Source organism: Coenobita brevimanus, chromosome 5 (assembly GCF_032717465.1).
Source record: "Coenobita brevimanus isolate Jiangsu-jjx chromosome 5, ASM3271746v2, whole genome shotgun sequence".
NCBI classification, from domain to species: Eukaryota; Metazoa; Arthropoda; class Malacostraca; order Decapoda; family Coenobitidae; genus Coenobita; species Coenobita brevimanus.
In genome coordinates, this window is record NC_136958.1 from 3,534,807 (window position 1) to 3,556,233 (window position 21,427).

A 21,427-nucleotide genomic window follows, 5' to 3' on the forward strand; every position below is an offset into this window, starting at 1 on the left:
ATAAGTAGATAGATAGATAAATAGATAGAGAAGCCCGTTGACATCTATTTTACTTCAGGTTTGCTCTCCAGACGATTTTACTCAGCTCTGGAGGGGTTATTGAACTTCATTGGGTTATTATTCATCATCAACCCCTTCAGCGCGAGTGGTCTTTCCTTCGCTGAAGAAAATCGTCTGAAGATTGTAGGAATTAAATACAGGGTAGACCGTACATAGCGCCTCCTTAGAAACTCACCTGACAGTATTTTGTTTGTGGCTCAGTCGGCTGGTGTGGGCGTGGGTGTGCCAGTGGGAGTAGGGGGTAAGGGATCGAGGGCAGGTACCGTTAACACCGAGCCGTCCCCATTACACTCAAAAAATAATTCGGTGAAGTGTAAGTGTTGAGGTATATATGGACCACCCTGTGTAAATTACGTCCTTGATCTGAAGAGAATAAATTTAGGGTGCTGTAAAGGGAATAAATTTAGGGTTCAGTGAAGGGAATAAATTTAGGGTGCAGTAAAGGGAATAAATTTAGGGTGCGGTAAAGGGAATAAATTTAGGGTGCGGTAAAGGGATTAATTTAGGTGGAGTCCAGGTTCGCCATGTTGAAATGAGTGGGCTATAGGAGCTGAATCCTTGGAGGCTTAGGAGGCCCACAAGCACCTCTTCAGTAGCGATTTATTTTGCATGTGGCTGGTTGGGTTAATTTGAATTAGGATTGGTCTAAGTCACGTCAGGTCAGGTCACGTCAGGTTTATTAGGTCAGGTCAAGTGTATTAGGTCAGGTCAGGTCACGTCAGGCCAGGTTTATTAGGTGAGGTCAGGTCAGGTTAATTAGGTCAGGTAGGGTCAGGTTTATCAGGTCAGGTCAGGTCAGGTTTATTAGGTCATTTGGTTTATTAGGTCAGGTTAGGTTTATTAGGTCAGGTCAGGTTTATTAGGTCAGATCGTCAGGTTAGGTATATCAGGTCAGGTCAGGTCAGGTTAATCAGGTCAGGTCAGGTTAGGTTGGGTTAGATTCATTTGATTAAGATTATAATTTTATGAGGTTAGGTTAAACATGAATAGTACTAGGTTCAAGGTAGACTGCAACTTTATGAAGAGAAAACACCAAATTTAAAGCAAAAACCTGGTATATTATAAAGAAAACACCAAATTCAAAGCAGAAACCCGGAATATTGTAAAGGAAACACCAAATTTAAAGCAAAAACCTGGTATATTATAAAGTAAACACCAAATTCAAAGAAAAAACATGGTATATTGTAAAGAAAACACCAAATTCAAAGGAGAAATTTGGTATATTATAAAGAAAATACCAGATTCAGAACAGGAACCTGGTATATTCATCGTTTAGCTCACAAGGAAATCCCCGAGAATCCCTTTCCTCTTTGCCTTTGGTGTTTGTTACGTGTCTTGAACGAATCACTTGTGGGAAAATTGGACTTCAGGGAAAGGCGTGAATGAGACAGGAAGAGCATGACAAAAGCCGACACGAACGAGGGTACCGGAGATGCCACTGACGAGGATGCGGGGCAAGATGGTATGTGAGTTAGGTTCAATAAAGTTAGATTTAGTTAGGGTAAGTTAGAGGAGCCTAGGTTAAAGTTAGGGTAGGTTAGGTGTCGTGAACATACGTATTGCGATATGTATAGGCTGGTTCCAGGATAGGTTAGATTGAGTTTATGTACCGTCATATGTTAAGTAGGTTAGGTTAAGTTAGAAGGAGTAAGGAAGTTAGGCGAGGAGTCAGAGATTAAGTTAGGGTAGTTTAGATTTAGTACGCTAATTTTAGGAGTAGTAGGGCAAGGGGAAATAGATTGTTAGGTTAGTTTAGATCTACCTCGTTAATTGTGTTGTATGAATCACGTACAGAATATTCATGATACTCACATATGCAACAGGAAAACGTGACAAGAGACAGGCAAGATAAAGGCCAATATTCCGGAGATGCCACTGACTAAGGCGATCTAGTTCTTGGGAAATTCTTAGACGCTACCGGAAGACACATGACGAAGGCCGCGAAGAATATGGGTTGAGTTCCGGAGATTCCACTGGCGACATCGGAGTGGAAACGTTTCTGTAATTAAGAGCACTTTAGAAACGTTCTTTGTTAATAGGGATGAACTTACAGATGGATAGTGACGTAGAGAGAAAGTGGTAGATAGGTAGTGGTAGATATAGATGGATAGATAGGGAGAGAGAGGGGGGGTTAGGTAGGTAGGTGGTGATACAGATTGATAGGTGGATAATAGATAGACATGATTGATTGATTGATAGATAGATTCGGGGAGAGAGAGAGAGAGAGAGAGAGAGAGAGAGAGAGAGAGAGAAACACAAGGATGGCCTCATTCTAAATGCCATCTCAGTCATCCTCTTCTTCTTCTATCTATCTATTTATCTATTGCCAGACGCCTCAATCCCATTTGGGGTGGCCACAAACAAATCGCCTCCAAGTCGCCCTGTCCCCCGCCATTTCACTGCCCTGCTCCCAATTCTCACCCCCCTCTCTCATATACCTCTCCACCCCATCCCTCCATCTCATCCTCGGCCTCCCCCTCCCTCTTCCCCCCTCCACCTCACTCACATACACTCTCTTCGTCAGTCTTTCACCCTCCATCCTCTCCACATGGCCAAACCACCTCAGTGTGTTCCTCATAACGCTTCCTATCACATCCACATCCACACCACAACGCTCCTTTATATCCTCATTCGTCAGCCTGTCTCTCCACGTGACTCCACAGGCTCCTCTTAAATAACTCATTTCCACTGCTCTCACTCTTGACTTGTGTCCTTCCAACAATGTCCAAGCTTCACTTCCGCACGTTAGAGTTGGTATCACAATACTGTCATGTAGTAACTTTTTCACTTCCATGCTCACTTCCCTGTTTCTTATCACTGCTTTCAAGGAACCATTTCTTAGGAACCAACGCATATCTTAATTTTTTCTTTATTTTCACTTTATTGCTTTTCAGGACAATGAACCCGTATTTTTATTTTCCTTATTCCGCACCTTATTTAAATCTTCACCTGGTTCCCGCATTTCACCTTATTGCTTTACTACATATTACGAGACAGGCTTATTTGTTTTTCTTATACCTTTATCATTATTATCCACTAAGCCAACCCTTATCGTATTTCTTTGTCTTATTACTTTATTATCTTGACTTATTTTCCTTATTACACCTCACTTCTTTTTATCGTAGGTAGAACAAGAACAGGGTGAACGAATAGTGGGGATGGTGTGTCAAAGAGAAGGGGTCGTTATTGAGTAGGGAAAGAAATGAATATCCTTTATCATTTCGCCTCACTGGATCCGGCGTCATGCAATAGAGAAATAGATAGGTAGGTAGGTAGATAGATAGATCGATGGATAGATAGGTAGGTAGGTAAATACAGATCGATGGATAGATGGACACATAGATTGACAGATAGGCAAGTAGATAGCTAGACAGATAGACAGATAATGATGGTACAAGTAGATATATACCCTAGAGGATGATTAAGGATGACAAACAGATAGACAGTAGATAGACAGAGAAATAAATGGACGAATGGGGCGATACACACATATCTACTCAACCACCGATAGATAGACAGACAGATAGACAGACAGGTAAATAGATACATGAATAGACACAGTACATAAACTCCCGCTAAAATTGTGCAGACTGAAAGGCAGTAATAATAAGACTACACCATTACCTCCACCTAAGATAGATAGACAGATAGATAGACTTAGACACAGGTAAAAATAGATACATAAATAGACACACTACATACAGGTTCGCAAAAACCTGTGCAAACTGAAATGTAGTGATAATAATGATCGCTATACCTTTTCCTCCACCTCACCTGCCACTAAACACACGCTTCGGACGTGTGGAATGAGCTCAGGGCAAAGGTTAACAGCCACAGAGCACAGCAGAACGTGGAATGAGGAGAGGAAGCCCGAGGATGAGGTGGAATGAGGAGAGGAAGCCCGAGGATGAGGTGGAATGAGAAGAGGGAGCCCGAGGATGAGGTGAAATGAGAGGGAGGCGAAGTGATGAGGTGGAGGAAGTTTGGATGGAAGTGACCGAAGTGGAGAGATGGAATGGAAGAGTGTAATATGGAAATGAAGGAGGTGGAGATGAAGTGGAAGAGTAGTGGGTGAAATTAACACTTAGGCTTCTATGATTCACTCAGCTGAATAAAATCGTCAGGTGGATTGAAATGGGGGAGTTGCGTCGATCATGAGCGGGTTGGTGAAGAAAAGAGAGACATCAGAAGCTAAGTGAAGAGAGAGAAAGTGGAGGAGGACACGATGGAGAGAAGGAATGGAGAGAGAATAAAACAGAATAAAACCGTCTGATCTTGGGAAAAATAAAACACGTAATTGTACTGAAGGGGTGGATGGGGGAATGAGGAGGGGGAGACCGAGAATGTGGAGGAAAGGTGAACCCAGTGGACTGCAGGCTGGAAACTCCCTATCTCCTTCAGTCCTTCATCCTTCCTTCAGTCCTTCATCCTTCCTTCAGTCCTCTATCCTTCCTTCAGTCCATCATCTTTCCTTCAGTCCTCCATCCTTCCTTCAGTCCTCTATCCTTCCTTCAGTCCATCATCTTTCCTTCAGTCCACCATCCTTCCTTCAGGGGATAGGGAGGGAGTTGAGGGTAGCTTGTATAATTGGACAGTGAGTTTCCGCGGTTCTGTCAGTGCCACCACGTGAAGGAGCCCATCTCCAGTACAGGGGGAGGTAGGGGTGATGAGTTGGGATAGAGGCTTGATTTTTTTTATTTGGCTCCTATGGTGAACTCTGGGATTGGGCGACTTGAGATATATACAGTAGATGGTTGAATGGATAGATAGGTAGATGGATAGATTGATGGATTGACAGATAAATAGGTAGGTAGGTAGATGGACGGATGGATAGATGGATGGGTGGATGGTTGGATGGATTGATAGATGGATGGGTAGACTGATAGATGGATAAATAGATAGATAGATAGATATATACATATAGATAAATTGGGATAGATAAATATATACATGGATAGATAAATTGGGGTAGATAGATATATACATAGAGATAGATGGATAGATAAACTGGTTGATTCATTATGTAGATATAGACGGACAGATAGATAAATAAATTGGTAGATAGGAAGATAGATAGATAGATGCTGACCCTCTGGCGGTGGGGGGGGGGAGGGAACGGCGAGTAACCTTGAATTCCTGGGTCCTTTTTTTTTGTTTTTTTTTTTGTTTTTTGAGATGGGCCCCTTCATGCGGTGGCACGGATAAAGCGACTGCCTGGCTGTACGAACGTCCCTCATGCTCTTCCCTATCCCCGGAAAGGAGGATGGGGGAGAGGGGTAACTTCAGCCTGCAGTCCACCGGTTTCACGTTGAAATAATAATAGGGCAGCGGAAATAAGGATTATTTGTTGTAATCTTTTTCGTTGGGATTTATTTACATTTATTTTCACTGTCAGTACTTAGAGAGAGAGAGAGAGAGAGAGAGAATGACAGGTGAGAGACAGGTGTCACACAGTACTTGATTACAGATTTAGGACGACGCTCTCTCTCTCTCTCTCTCTCTCTCTCTCTCTCTCTCTCTCTCTCTCTCTCTCTCTCTCTCAACATGGACAATATTTTAGGGCAAATATAATAGATAAACACTCTATTCAACTGTTTTATATTTCTAGAAAATCATTAAAGAAAAGAAAGCGCATGCATAGAGTATGTAGCTGTATGCCTAAAATCTCCATTTCCATAGTATTCTACTTTTTGCCGATCCTATAAAGTTCCTTCAGGTTTTTCAGTCCCGCAAGGTATTACTTCCTCCCTTGTTGCCTGTACGGCAAATGCCGGAGGGTCTGGAGGGTGGGGGAGAGAGCCCTCTGTTGTGGTGTCCTTTTCTCCTGCTCCTATAATTATAGCACTGTATTGGTATTAAGGCCGGACCACCTCGTAGGGACAGTAAGGTCTGTGTGGTCTGTGTATCTATGTAACTCGATGTAACTCCATTAAACAAAGTGGGACCGCAAACTACACAGCTGTATATATATATATATATATATATATATATATATATATATATATATATATATATATATATATATATATAATTTGTGTGTGTGTGTGTGTGTGTGTGTGTGTACACTTATATAATGTTAATGGTTTCATTATATGTAAACAAGTAAGGGGGAATCTTATATTTTTGTCTTTATTTGGTACAATCGTCCTTTGTCGTTTTCTCTGCTACATGTAGCTTATTTCCCTTTATATGATTATATCACGGCTTTAAAGAAATGGGTTGTGTTCAGTTCTGTGTAACATTTCCATCATTCCTTCCATCCCATCTTCACGTCCTTTCCTCCCTGTCTCCCTTCATTTCAGCATTTCTCCCTCTTCCCTTCACTTCATTTAACTTCACTCCAACTGTTCTTTCCTCCCTCCCTCACTTCCTCCCCCTCTTTCTGCACTTCACTTCTTCCTCCATTCCTCTCCCTTTTTCTTTATTTCAGCTCTTTCTCCTGCCCTCCCTCCCTCACTCCACTCAACCCCTCGTCTCCCTCCTCCCTCCCTCTCATGTCACCCACATCCCTCTCATACCTCTCTCCCTCCACTTGTCATTCCTCCCTCCTTCACATTCTACTCTCCTTCTTTCACTTATCCTTCAGTCCTCCCCTTTTTTCCCCCTCCCTTCGCCCTCTCCATTTTTTACTCCTTTCTCCATCTCCTTCCCTCTTTCCCTCCATTCATCCTCCCATATCTTCCTCTCCCTTCCCTCCCTCCCTCCTTCCTACCGCCACAGGGAAGTTAGGTAGCAGGGAGAGAGAGTGAAACAGAGTTAAGGAGGGAGAGAGGCAAGTAGGAAGCGAAGGGGAGGGAGGGGTGGGAGAGATAGAGAGAGAGAGAGAGAGAGAGAGAGAGAGAGAGAGAGAAAGGCGAGGAGAGGAGAGGAAAGGAAAGGAAAGGAAAGGAGAAATGAACACAGGTGCTAGGGAGAGAGGAAGGGAGAGAAAATGAAGGTACGGAAGCAAGGAAAGAGGGAGTGTGGGAGGAAGAAATGAAGGCAGGGAGAGAAGAGGGATGGGGTGAGGGGGGTGGGGGCGGGGGAGAAGGGGGAGGGGGATGGAGGTGAGGGGGGGTGAGGGCAGGTACGGGCAGGAGCAATTATCTCAGTCATTATAAGGCAATTAAAATACTTCATCCCAGCCCTCTCATCCTCGGGCTCCCTCTCATCCTCTTTACCCTTCATTTACTCTCTTTTTCTCTCTTTTCTCTCTCTTTTTTCTTCATCCCTTTCATCCTCTTTACTCTTCATTTACTCTCTTTTCTCTCTTTTTCCTTCATCCCCTCCATCCCTCTCATTCTCTTTACCCTTCATTTACTCTCTTTTCTCTCTCTTTTTTCCCCTTCCTCCAATCCATCCCTCTCATCCTCTTTACCCTTCATATACTCTCTTTTTCTCTCTTTTCTCTCTCCTCTCTTTCCTTCATCCCGTACACCCCTCTCATCCTCTTTTCCCTCATTTACTCTCTTTTCTCTGACTTTTTATCCTTCCTCCTGTCCACTCTCTTTTCTCTCTCTCCCTCTTTCCTCTTTAACCTGCATCTCGTCCACTTTCTGTTTTACTCTCTTTCTTTTTTTTGTCTTTCATTTCTCTCTCTCTTTTTTCTTTCTGTATCTTTCCTCCCCATCCAGTCTATTTTCTTTTTTTCTCAGTTTCTTTATCCTTCCTTCCTCCGTCCTCTTCTTCATGTGGCTGTAACTCTGTGTGTGTGTGTGTGTGTGTGTGTGTGTGTGTGTGTGTGTGTGTGTGTGTGTGTGTGTGTGAATTCGCCATTTTAAAAGCATATAATTCATGTAAAAAAAAATCAAGTGAGGGGATGGTTCAGTAGTTTGTGTTCAGGGACCTTTTGGGGATGTGTGGATGAACTGATGAACACTTTGAACAGGTGTTGTCTCCTCTCTCTCTTCTCTCTTTCTCTCTCCTCTCTTTCTCTCTCCTCTCTTCCTCCCCCTTTCTTTTTTCTCCTTTCTCTTTCTCTCCCTCTAGCTTTCTTTCCTCCCCTTTCTTTCTCTCTGTCTTTCTCGCCCCCGCTCTTTCTTCCCCCTTTTCTCTTCCCCTCTCTTTCTCCCCCCTCACCCATTCCTCACTACTTCCCTTCTATCCTTTCCCCACTACCTCTAACCCCTCTTCCTCTGATCTCTTCTCTCCCCATCCCCTCCCATTTTCTTCCCCCTCCTCACCCCTCCCTTTCTCTCCCCTCCCTCCCTCTCCCCTCCCATCCCCCTCACCTCTCCTACCCTCTCTCCTCCCCCTCACCTCTCCCTCCCTCTCCCTTCCCATCCCCCTCACCTCTCCTACCTTCTCTCCTCCCCCTCCCCTCCCACCTCTTCCTCCTCCCCCTCACCTCTCCTACCTTCTCTCCTCCCCCTCACCTCTCCCTCCCTCTCCCCTCCCCCTCACCCCTCTGCACTTTGATTAGCAATATTCAATACAGATACTGACGGGAAACCAATTTAGATATATTGTATGAGTTTTGAATTTTTTTTTTATTTTTTTCCTCAGCAGTTTTGTAGCGATTATTTTTATTTTTATTAGTATTTTATTATTATTTATTTATATTTATTTGGGTGTAATTATTTTTTATCTGTATTTTTTTTCTGGCCATATATTTTTTCTCAATTTTTTGCCAGTAAGAAATTTTATCATGTTTTTTGTACATATTTTTTTTCCCCGCTGTGTGTGTGTGTGTGTGTGTGTGTGTGTGTGTGTGTGTGTGTGTGTGTGTGTGTGTGTGTGTAGGTACTTGTATTTGCTTTTTATCTACATTTAAAGGAGGAGGAAGAGGAGGAGGAGGAGGAGGAGGAGGAGGAGGAGGAGGAGGAACATTAAAATCGTCTGGTAAGAGCAAAAATAAAAATAAGCTTGAAAATGACGTTTGAGGATTCGGGTAGTTAATTCTCTCTCTCTCTCTCTCTCTCTCTCTCTGTTTTTGTGTCTTGTTATCTCTGTGCACCTGACTATATCCGTGTCTGTATCTATCTATCTATCTATCTATCCATCCATCCATCTATCTGTCCATCTATCTACTCCTCTTTCTGTTGCTTTTCTTCCTACCCACGTATCCTTTTTCTGTAGCCATCCATCCATCTGTCTATCTGTATATCTATCCATCCATCCGTCAGTCTATCTATCTATCTATCCATCTATCCATCCATCCATCTCTCATCACCCTATAATTACCTCACTAGCCAATCAGTGCCCATTAACAGCTATCGGGAATTGACATTTGAGATTTGTTTTGGGGGAGCTAATGACAAGAATGAGATGAGAGGGAGGGTGGGTATTGATGGTGGTGGTGGTTATTGATGGTGGTAGTAGTGATGGTGGTTGTGGTGGTGGTGGTGGTTATTGATGGTCGTAGTAGTGGTGGTGGTGGTGGTGGTTATTGATGGTGGTAGTAGTGGTAGTAGTGATGGTGGTGGTGGTAGTGGTTATTGATGGTGGTAGTAGTGGTGGTGGTGGTGGTGGTGGTTATTGATGGTGGTAGTAGTGGTGGTGATGGTGGTGGTTATTGATGGTGGTAGTAGTGGTGGTGGTGGTGGTGGTGGTTATTGATGGTGGTAGTAGTGGTGGTGGTGGTGGTGGTGGTGGTTATTGATGGTGGTAGTAGTGGTAATAATGGTGGTGGTGGTGGTTATTGGTGGTAGTAGTGGTAGTAGTAGTGATGGTGGTGGTGGTTATTGATGGTGGTAGTAGTGGTGGTGGTGGTGGTGGTGGTTATTGATGGTGGTAGTAGTGGTGGTGGTGGTGGTATTCGTGATGGGGGTGATTGCAGCTGTAGTAGTGTTTGTAGTTGTAGTACTAGTAGTAGTAGTGGTGGTGGTGGTTCTGGTGGTGATTGATAGTAGTAGTAGTGGTAGAGGTGATGGTGGTGGTGACTAGTAGTGATTGTAGTAGTGGTTGTAGTAACAGTAGTAGTCGTTGTAATGTTGATAGTAGGATGAAGGTCACATCTTTTTCCTGTCACATATATTTTGTAATTCCTTCAGTACTTTAACCTCCTTCACACTGTACATACATTTTCTTCCTCTGATGTGATTTACGACAACGTATTTCGGGACGTAAGATTATGACACACTTTCTCATTTATCGTTCACATCTTTATTTCAGTATAAACAAACACTTTATGGTTTTTTTATTAGCTGCCTCCAGACTTTTTTTTTTTTTTTGGCATTTTTATATATTCATTTGTCTATCTATCTGTCTGTCTGTGTCTGTCTGTATGTCTGTCTGTGTATATCTATCTGTCTGTCTATTTTCATTTCCTTTTTTTTTTTTTTAACTGGAGGGGTTATATGGATGTGTTCATTAACCCTTTCACAACGAGAGATCTTTCCCACGTTTGAAAAAAAAAAATATTTGTGACAACAACGAGAAAATAAAAAGGCGTCATTGTAGTGAAGTGGTTGACTGGAGTACGGAAAACTGTCTATATTTTTTCCCCTTTTTCATGGTTCTTTTCCCCTTTTCCCCATTTTCTCCCCTTTTCCTGTTTCTTTTCCTCTCTCTTTTCCTGTTTTCCGTTTATATTTTTTTCCTATTTTCCTCTTAATCATTTTCTCTTTATTTTCTCATGTTTCTTTTCCCATTTTTATTTTTCCCTGTTTCTTTTCCGTTTTATTTTTTCATGTTTTTCCCCCTTTATATTCTTATTTTCCCTTTTATGTTTCTTTTTTCTTTCCCTTTTTATTTTTTCCTGTTTTTCCCTTTATTTTCCCTATTTCTTTTCCCTTTATTTTCCCTATTTCTTTTCCCTTTATTTTCCCTATTTATTTTCCCTTCATTTTCCCTATTTATTTTCCCTTTTCCCTATTTATTTTCCCTTTTCCCTATTTATTTTCCCTATTTCTTTTCCCTTTATTTTCCCTATTTCTTTTCCCTTTACTTTCCCTATTTATTTTCCCTTTATTTTCCCTATTTATTTTCCCCTTTATTTTTTCCCTGCTTCTTTCTTATATTATTCTTTCCTATTTCTATTATTATTTCCTATTTCTTTTCCCTCTTTCCTTTGACATTTCTTTGGCACAGTATTTGGTGATTTCACATTCTCTCTCTCTCTCTCTCTCTCTCTCTCTCTCTCTCTCTCTCTCTCTCTCAACTTAAGGCGAATGCTAAATAAAAAAAAAAATTCATAGGTGACCCAAAGCGGTTAATAGATTTCACTGACGACGCAGGTGTGTGTGTGTGTGTGTGTGTGTGTGTGTGTGTGTGTGTGTGTGTGTGTGTGTGTGTGTGTGCATATTTTACCGTCGCCCCTAGTGCAGTCCTGTCAGTTGTGTGGATATTGGTCACCACACACACACACACACACACACACACACACACACACACACACACACACACACACACACACACACACACACACGCACACACCTAAACTGTCCTCTTTAACTTGGCCTGAAATTGCCATCTCTCCGTCTTGAATGCCGAGCAGTAGATTACCACCCGAATATGATGCTAGTCACGAAGAAGTGCTAGGGAAAGGAAGCAACCCACCACATTATCTTTTTATTATGCCATTGAGCTACGTGAAATAAATCGAAAATGGACGAAAATCTGGGCCAAGTTAAGATGAAAGGAGTATACAGTATTTAAAGATTTTTTTTTCTGAAATTTTTGATGGTTATGAGGTACAGTCAGCCAAAAAAGTTTCGTCCATCTTACCACACGTATAATTCTGAAATACGGACGAATGATTGTGATTTATTGGGCACCCTGTAAATATAAATGCCAATATTGTCCTTGGTAATTATGACGTGAAATCGCCAAAATCGTCACCTACTGGATTGTGTGTGTGTGTGTGTGTGTGTGTGTGTTTTAGGCAGTAGGTAGACTCATGTGCGTCTGCAAAACTCGCTCATTTTCACAAACCATGGAGTGTGTGTGTGTGTGTGTGTGTGTGTGTGTGTGATGGAATATATTTGGCCTTCCAGTATGGTTGCTGACTGCATTCTGTAATATGGGATGCAGGCTAACTGTAATTAATAACCACAGGTGTTTTTTTAATTCACCTGCAGTAATTAGGGGGTTGCATTCCACTTAGCGATTTATCTTAGGTGAAATATGATGAGACTAACGAGGAGAGTGAGTGAGGTGGAGGGGGTAGAGGGAGGGAGAGGCCGAGGATGAGATGGAGGCATGGAGTGGAGAGATGAGAGAGGGGGATGTGAGCTGGGGGAGGGCAGCGAAATTGTGAGGGTAGGGCGACATGGAGGTGATTTGTTTGTGACCACCCCTTACGGGATTAAGGCGTCTGGCAATAGGTAGATAGATAGATATAATGTGGAGGAGATAATAAGGATAAACAATAAACAAAAACAGTAACTATATGGTGTTCAATAGATAGATGGGATTTTAAACCGACAGATTGTGAAGTACTGGACTGACAGAAGGTAAGATCGATAGATAAATAGATCGATAGATAGAATTGACGGTGGTAAGATAAGCAGTGGAGAACAGGACGTGATATACATACATAGGTACACACACATGTGCATATATATACACACACACACATACGCACATACATACATAAAGACAAAATAGATGGATTCAGGGCGATAGATAAATAGATTGGTAGATGAAGTAGACCCAGATGCTTCATAGATGGGAAACGTACACCAGTTACAGAGGATACATACATATAAGCATACACACACACACACACACACACACACACACACACACACAAATTATACACGGACAAATAGACAGATACAAAGATAGATAGACAGATTGATTGAGATATAGATAGACATAGTAAACAGACAGACAGACAGACAGACATGCGGATGAATAAGTAGATGTATAAACCTAGCAAATAGATAGATAGATAAATAAATAGACGTAGATAGATAGATAAACAAGTAAACAAAGAGACACAAGGACAGGATATGCATGTAAGTAGCTGTGGATAGATGTAAATAGATAGACTGATAGATAGATAGATAGATAGAATTTTGGGCTGATAGATACATAGAAACAAGTCACACAGGTAGATAGATATTTAGATAGGTAAATAGATAGATTGATAAGTTGGTAAGTAAATAGATGGATATAGATAGATAGATAGATAAAAACGAATAGACAGATAGATAGAAACTCAAGACATAGATAGATAGATGGACAAACAAGGCGTAAATAGTAGATAGACACCACAGATAGATAAATAGATAGAAATAGACACAAGGGGACAGTCACAAGTACACGTGATTAATGGAGCAGGTCATTTGCATGTGCACGTGATGTTGATAGTGGTAGATAGGTGTTGAGGACGCTCTCTCTCTCTCTCTCTCTCTCTCTCTCTCTCTCTCTCTCTCTCTCTCTCTCTCTCTCTCTCTCTCTCTCTCTCTCTCACAGGTAGGTATAGGTAGGAGTTATCACAAACTTCAACCCCTCCTAACTTAACTTCCCTCCACAACTTCCCTCCAAGACCAATTTCCCTCCGATACCTGCCTCCTCCTCCTCCTCTCTCTCTCTTCTCTTCCTCCTCCTTCTCCTCCCTGTCTCTCCTCTTCCTCCTCCTCCCTCCTTGATGTTCCTCATCTGTTCTCCATTCTGCTTGTTATTTTCCTCTGTTTCTCTTCCTCTCTTCCTTCCTTTATCCTCCTCCTCCTAACTCCTCCTTCTCCTCCTCCTCCTCCTCCTCCTCTTGCACATTCACATTCTTCTTCCTACCTTCCTTTTTTTTTTTTTTTTTTTTTAATTGACCTCCCCTTCTTCCCTCCTTCCTCATCATCTTCAGTCTTTTATCTTCCATTGTTCATTCTCCCTCACCCCTCTCCTTCTCTTCCTTCTTAGTCTTCCTTCCTCATTCCTCCTCCTCGATTATTTTAGCCTCTTTCAACTCCTCTCCTTATTCCGTCATTTCACTTTTCATTCCTTCCTATTTCTTCCTTCCTTCATTCATCTCCTGTTCTCCTCTTCATCTTCCTTCCTTGTGTTCCTTTACTTACGTGTCTCCCATCTTCCTTCTGTTACTGTCCTTTGCCGTCGTTCCTCGTTGTTTCCTTCTTCCTTCATTCGCTCATTCTTTTTCCTTCACCTCCTCCTCTCTTCCTTACTATCCTTCCCTCATTCTTTTCCTCCTCCTCCTCCTCCTCCACATTTCCATCCATTTCTCTCCCCATTTTTTTATACATTTACATATCACTTTATTTCCATATCCTTTACTTTCATTTTTTCCAGTTTCTCTCTCTCTCTCTCTCTCTCTCTCTCTCTCTCTCTCTCTCTCTCTCTCTCACACACACACACACACACACACACACACACACACACACACACACACACACACACACACACACACACGCCACGTCCGCCTGTCCGTCCGTCCGTTGAAGTCCGTAGCAGGTAATAGAGTCAGGCCGGAACATAGAGATTATATTATGATAGAGTCGCTCAGTGTCCGTCAGAGAGAGAGAGAGAGAGAGAGAGAGTGAGTGAGAGTGAGTGGGAATGTGTTTGTGTGTGTGTGTGTGTGTGTGAATGGTAGGGAGAGAGTAATGTGTGTGTGTGTGTGTGTGTGTGTGTGTGTGTGTGTGTGTGTGTGTGTGTGTGTGTGTGAATGGTAGGGGGAGAGTAATGTGTGTGTGTGTGTGTGTGTGTGTGTGTGAGAGAGAGAGAGTCACAGTTACATAGATAAACATTACACAGACCTTCCGATATTCACTAAATTCTCCGGCCATAAGTATAACAATAAAATATCAATAATTCAATAAATATATAGTAAAGCAGGTGACTCTCCCCCACCCTCCACACCCCCCGGCCGTACAGGAAAACAGGGAGAAGCAACAACTGGAGGGACTAATATTTTAAAGGAAATTTTATAGGACTGCTTGAAAGTAGTACGAAAAGGGAATATATTAAATTTGGAGTGAATTTTACCTCTCAAGTCCAAGAACATTTATAATATTATGGGTCATGTGATTTTACTCGTTCGCTGGTGGTGGTGGTGGTGGTGGTGGTGATGAATGAGGATGATGATAGTAATGGTAGTAGATGTTGGTAGTTGTAGATATGAAGATTGTTGTTGCTTATGTTGTTGTTGTGGTGGTGGTAGTAGTGATATAAGTACAAAAGAAAGCAGATAGCAACACACACACACACACACACACACACACACACACACACACACACACACACACACACACACACACACACACACACACACACACACACACACACACACACACACACACACACTGCTTGAAGTTAACTGTGCTTAGGTTTGTTTTCCAAATTTATTTATTTTACACAGTTTTCGATTTTTTTTAGTACCTTACATAGATTCCATATTTTTTTTTTCATTATTTTTTATTTGTATGTGTTAGGATTTTATTTATTTATTTTAGAGATGCGGTGTTTTTTATTTATTAATGTGTTTAATATGTATTTGTTATGTACCGCTTCTGAGTTAATTATAAAAGAGTGTTTGTGGGGTTAATATATTTTTGTGTGCTGTTTATTCGCTCTTTATTTATTTATTTATGTATTTATTTTGGTTATTATGTGATGCTGGCTTGAGGTGGTAGCACGTGGGTGAAGAGAGGGGAGGGAGAGGGAAAGAGATAGGATGTGGAGGTGTAAGTGAGGTGAGGGGAGAGGAGGGCGAGGGAAGGAGAAGGTAGGCTGTAGGAGAGGAGAGGAATTGTAGGGGTGGGGAGAGGAGGAGAGGTACATTAGGTGGAAGGGGGAAGGGGAATTGGGGAGGGGAGGGGGAGGAAAGGAGAAGATAGGCTTCAGGAGAGGAGTTGTAGGGGAGGGGAGAGGAGGGGAAGGAAGAGTAGGTGGAAAGGGGGAGCGGAATAGGGGAGAAAGGGGAAGGAGTGCAGGGGATTTGAGGGGTAGGGGAGGATTCTGGAGGTGCAGGTGTAGATGAGGGGAGGGGGAGGACGGTGAGGCTAAGGTAGGGGAAAGGGGGGAGGATAAGACAGTAGGTGGGTAGTAGGAGGGTGAGGGGAAAGGGGGGAGGGTCAGAAATCAGTAGGTGGGTAGGAGGGTGAGGGGGAAGGGAGAAGAGGAGGAGTGGGTGTAGGGGAGGGGAAGGGTCAGTCTGGTGATGGGTAGGGGGAAGGGAGGATGCGGGGAGGGAGGGAGGGCAGAGGGGGTGTAGGCGAGGAGTAGGGTAGTGATGATGATGATGATGATAGGATAAGGGTGATGGTGGTGGTGATGGTGATGATGACGATGGTGGTGGTGATGGTGATGATGACGATGGTGGTGGTGATGGTGATGATGACGATGGTGGTGGTGATGGTGATGATGACGATGGTGGTGGTGATGATGATGATGATGATGATACAGATGAAGAAAGACGAGGAACACTAAAAGGAAAGAAGGAAAAGAGATTACAAGAGAGGGGAGGAGGAGGAAGGAGAAATGAAAAAATCCTGTGACGCTGGCAAGAGAGAGAGAGAGAGAGAGAGAGGCACTGAAATGGGTTGTCTGCTTCGTCATGGCACCTCCCTCGACCACCACCTTAACCCCCTCATGGTCGGGCCGGCTCTCAATATTCCACTCCCAGACGATTTTCTTCAGCTTACAATAAGTCCTTGGAGTCTGTGAGAATAGATATCATAGTTCTTTCACCTTAACTTGGCCTAGATGTCTTCCTTACCGATTTAGTCCTGATTCTGTTCCATTATTATATTCTTGTGTGTTATTCATGCAATCTATTTCGATATTGAAAAGACATAAGAAGCAAACCAGGGAATATGAATGAATAGTTTGGAAAAATAAATCGCTAAGGAAGAGGTGTCAGGGAGCCCCCTTACACCACGAGAATGCGGGTCTAAGGTTCATATGCTTGCAGGTTAAGGAAGCTCCCTAACACCTCTTCCTTACGGATTTATTTTTGGATACCTCTGGCTGATACAGTGATGTACGTTATTTGTGCAGTGTATGGTGATATTAGAATGATTTAAGTAACACAGAAGAAGGCAAGGTATACTAAGCAAAACAAATCACTTAGGAAGAGGTGTTAGGGAAGGTGTAATAAGCAAAACAAATCGCTTAGGAAGAGGTGTTAGGCAAGGTGTAATAAGCAAAACAAATCGCTTAGGAAGAGGTGTTAGGCAAGGTGTAGTAAGGAGAATAAGTCGCTTAGGAAAAGGTGTTAGGGAGCCTCCTTACCCGACGAGAGTACGGGTCTTACAGTGTTCATGCGTCACGTCAAGGAACTTTCCAACTTTATTTCTTTATTTCGTTTTTCTGGTTAAGGTAAAGTGGATGAGTGTTAAGAATATGTTGGAGGTGGGAGTGCTGGAGGAAGGAAGGGAGAGAGAGAGAGAGATTAATCTAAAGAAATCACCATACGATCTCCAGACGAAACACACACACACACACACACACACACACACACACACACACACACACACACACACACACGAAACACCTCTCCCCCCCACACACACATACAAAACAACTTCCTCCACACACACACACACACACACACACACACACACACACACACACACACACACACACACACACACACAAAACACCCCCTCACGCACACGAAAAACACAAGCAAGGCAAGGAAAGCAAGGGTACTCAGCGTTGCCCTTCCTAGGAAAAGTAAAGCAACCTCCAGCACAATTGGCGTGAATGAGAGGCAACCACTTCTACGAATCCTAGGACGGGAGACGTTAGAGGTACGGGGAAGTAACACAAGTAGTTCGTTCAATGGCCACGTTCCACCAAATTCTGTGATATGGACTTTTTTGAGAACGTTTCCGCCTCTTCAGGATTATTAAAACTCAACACATCCATGTAGGAAGTTGTATTATTCATGTCAGTATTATTATTATTGTTATTATGATTCTTACTTATTTTAAAACTGCGATAATTCAAAGGCTATTTGGCCTAGAGCCTTCAAATTTCATCAGATTAGTGGGCAGCTGTTCGCTCCCTTAGCCAATGATGATGGCAATTCGTCAACCAAATCTCTGGATATTATCCGGAACACAGAAAAGTGAGTCAGCCACGCAGTCTCAAGAACCGCTTAAGTTAGGAAGCTAAAATTTTACCACAATATAGCCTTCAGGCGGACGCAGGCCGGAAGGGAGTATGGTTCCAATGGGTTGATTATTCTCAGAGATCGCCTGGAGTCAAAAATTGGGACTTTTTCCGGATATTCCTGTTGTCACCTAATTTTCCATGAAGGATTAAAGCCAGAGCCACCAAACTCAGTGGACTTGTAGATTGTAATGACCTAAGGTGACGTGCACAAGATGAGTGACCTACACCTCAAGGTCCCTTTATTGCTTGGCTTCTAGTAGGCAATGGCTGTGGGAAGTTTGTATTAAAATTGTCCTTGGACAATTTTGCGGTGTTCTAGTTATTATTATTATTATTATTATTATTATTATTATTATTATTTATTTATTATTATTATTATTATTATTATTATTATTATTATTTTGTTTTTATTGTTTTTTTCAGTCTAATGAAAATCTGTAAGCTAAGCAAATTTGAAACATGGTGCGTATGTGTGTGTGTGTGTGTGTGTGTGTGTGTGTGTGTGTGTGAGAGAGAGAGAGAGAGAGAGAGAGAGTTACGTCATCCGAGTGAGGGGAAGAGGAAGGAAGAGGGGATTACTCATGTCTTACTCACTTCCTTATTATATGTGGAGGAAGGCGAGAGAGAGAGAGAGAGAGAGAGAGAGAGAGAGAGAGAGAGGAGGGGGAATATCTTGAGGTGAAGGTAGGAAGATAGATAGGTAGATAGATAGATAGAACGATTGATTGCCAAGATTCTGGAGATAACGACAGACAGACAGACAATCCCACAGTACAAACAGACAGACAGACAAACAGGCAGATAGACAGACAGAGACAGACAGACAGACAAGCAGACAGACACAGAAGCAGACGCCTGACGAAAACTTAAAAAAAAAATTCCCAAACGAAACATTTTGGGAAGAAGGTGAATGGAGAACTCAGGTAATTATAGGTCAATTAGCCGAAACAACAGCTTTTTTTTTTCTTTTATTTTCGTCTTTTTTTAATGAAGTTATGCAGCAAGGAAGATTTTGGGAGGGTGGAGCTTGAAGAAAGGCTTGTGTGTGTGTGTGTGTGTGTGTGTGTGTGTGTGTGTGTGTGTGTGTGTGTGAATTCAACATGAACGACCAGGTGGGAGGTGTGGCTGTGTATGGTGTAGGATGTGGTGGCCTGTAGTGAGTATGGTGTATGGTAGTGAGATGTGTGTGGTATGGTAGCCTGTAGTATGGTGTGATGTGTGGCAGTGTGAAGTTTGGCAGCGTGCGGTGTGGTAGTGTGGGGTGTGGTCGAATGTAGTGTGGTGTGGTGTGTGGCATTGTGAGGTGTGTAGTTTGTAGTGTGGGATGTGGTAGCCTGTAGTGTGTTGTGGTATGTTGCAGTGTGGTGAATGGCAGTGTGAGGTGTGTAGTGTGGCGTTGTATGGAGTGAATGATGTGGTATGGTGTGGTGGTGTGGTGTTGTGTAGCATTGTGTGGTGTGGTAGCCTGTAGTGTGGTCTGATGATTGTGGCAATGTATGGTGGGGGAAATGTGTGGGGTATGGTAGCCAGTATCATGGTGTGGTGTGGTACCAGTGCGGCAGTGTGAGATGTAGCAAAGTGGGGTGTAGTAGCTTGTAGTGTGGTCTGGTGTGTGTGGCAGTGTGAGGTGTGGCAGTTTGGGTTGTGGTAGCGTATAGTGTGGTGTGGTGTGTGGAAGTTTGAAGTGTGTAGCGTGGCGTGGTGTGGCAGTGTGTGATGTGGTATGGTGGGGTTGTTTGAGGCGTGGTTGTGCGTAGGGTAGTATGATGTGACAGTTAGTGGCGTGGTGTGATGTATTGTTGGGTATGTGGCTTTGTGAGAGAGAGAGAGAGAGGGAGGGAGAGAGAGGACGGGTGGACGGTGAAAAGACGAGGAGGAGGTGGAGGGGAGGAAGGGGGGACGAGGATGAGGGGGAGAGGAGAATGGAGGGTAGAGAGAGATTCCAATTAAAATAAAGGAAAAAAAAAACTTTAATGATACATAACAGTTACACTTAGTAGGTTCACAATGTTCTTTCGTTGTCTGTATAATAATTGTAAACCATATTGAATTTAAAACACACGTAGCATTTATATTCCCTGGTTCATAAGATTGGTTACTGCGCAGAGGTGGCCGGAGGGTGTGGGGGGAGGTGAGGGATCGGAAGGGGGAGGGAGAGGAGAGAGGCAGGGAGGGGGAGGCATGCGGGTAGAGAGAGGTAAGGGAGTGAGGTACGTGAAATCTGGACGCCTAAGAGGAGATGGCGGAGCATGCTTGTGTTATTCTATGATTAAACGTTCCTCACACACGTACTTCTTATTTCATCACATATCCTGTTATCATTTAAGGATTTGATGAATAAAAAAATGATAATTTTGCGTAGCAGTTAACGCTGGAGCTGTCATTTGTGGGTATTAATTAGCTAAAGTTATGAGATGTGGCAACTTAGCATCAGAGAAGGGGATGGTGGTGGGAAGCCGTGAAATATGTACTCAGTTGCCATCAGTAAATATCAGACACATATTTATCATCTAATCCTTGGTTTCTTTAAACAGAATGAAGAGAGACTGTAACGAAGATAAAACTATGTGAGTAGAGAGGCGGGAAAGACAACGATACTATTATTCCTTACCTTTTTATATATATATTTTTTCTTAATTCATTGAACCGTTATTGGCATCATCGAGGGACGCTCGCCGGCTTATGGGCTTCTGTTGCTGGGCAGTGTGGACGGATCAGCTATGGAGTGTGAATTAATTGATGTGTGTCTGTGTTCTTTTTCTGTGTTTTTGCGCGTGTGGAGAGGAGAACGGGATGTTAGTACGTGAATCATGAACTTTGTGACTGGCAGAGGGCGTGAGGGTGACATCGGAGAGACCCAGGTGATGCTAGAGCGATTATGAAGGTAAGAAGAGGAAGGAACATGCGAGTGTTGCCGGTAAGAGCATGGCGGTATGTAGGTGGTTAGGTGAGTCAGTAGGTATGTAGGTGAAAGACAGAATTTTCGAGAGGTGATGTTCTTGTATATAGGTATGTACTTGAAAAAAAAAAAAAAAAAGTCGATAGGTAAGTAGGTAACGATGAAGAAAGGAATTTGAGATTTTTTTGACGCCCTTGTAGTTAGGCCTGTAGGTAGGTAGGTAGATAGGTAAGTGAAGAAATTATTTACGCTATGATATGATATTCTTGTAAGAAGGTAGACTGGTTGGTTGACAGTTAAGTGAAAAAATATAATGAAGTGGATAAGCGTACGAATAATTACGCCTAATGAGGTGATAGTCTTGTAGTTAAGGCGTTTGGTTTTCGTTTTTCACATTAAATAATTGTGTAAATTGTTTAAAGTATGATTATGGTAAAATGAGAAATGATAAGTGATATTCTTTTATTT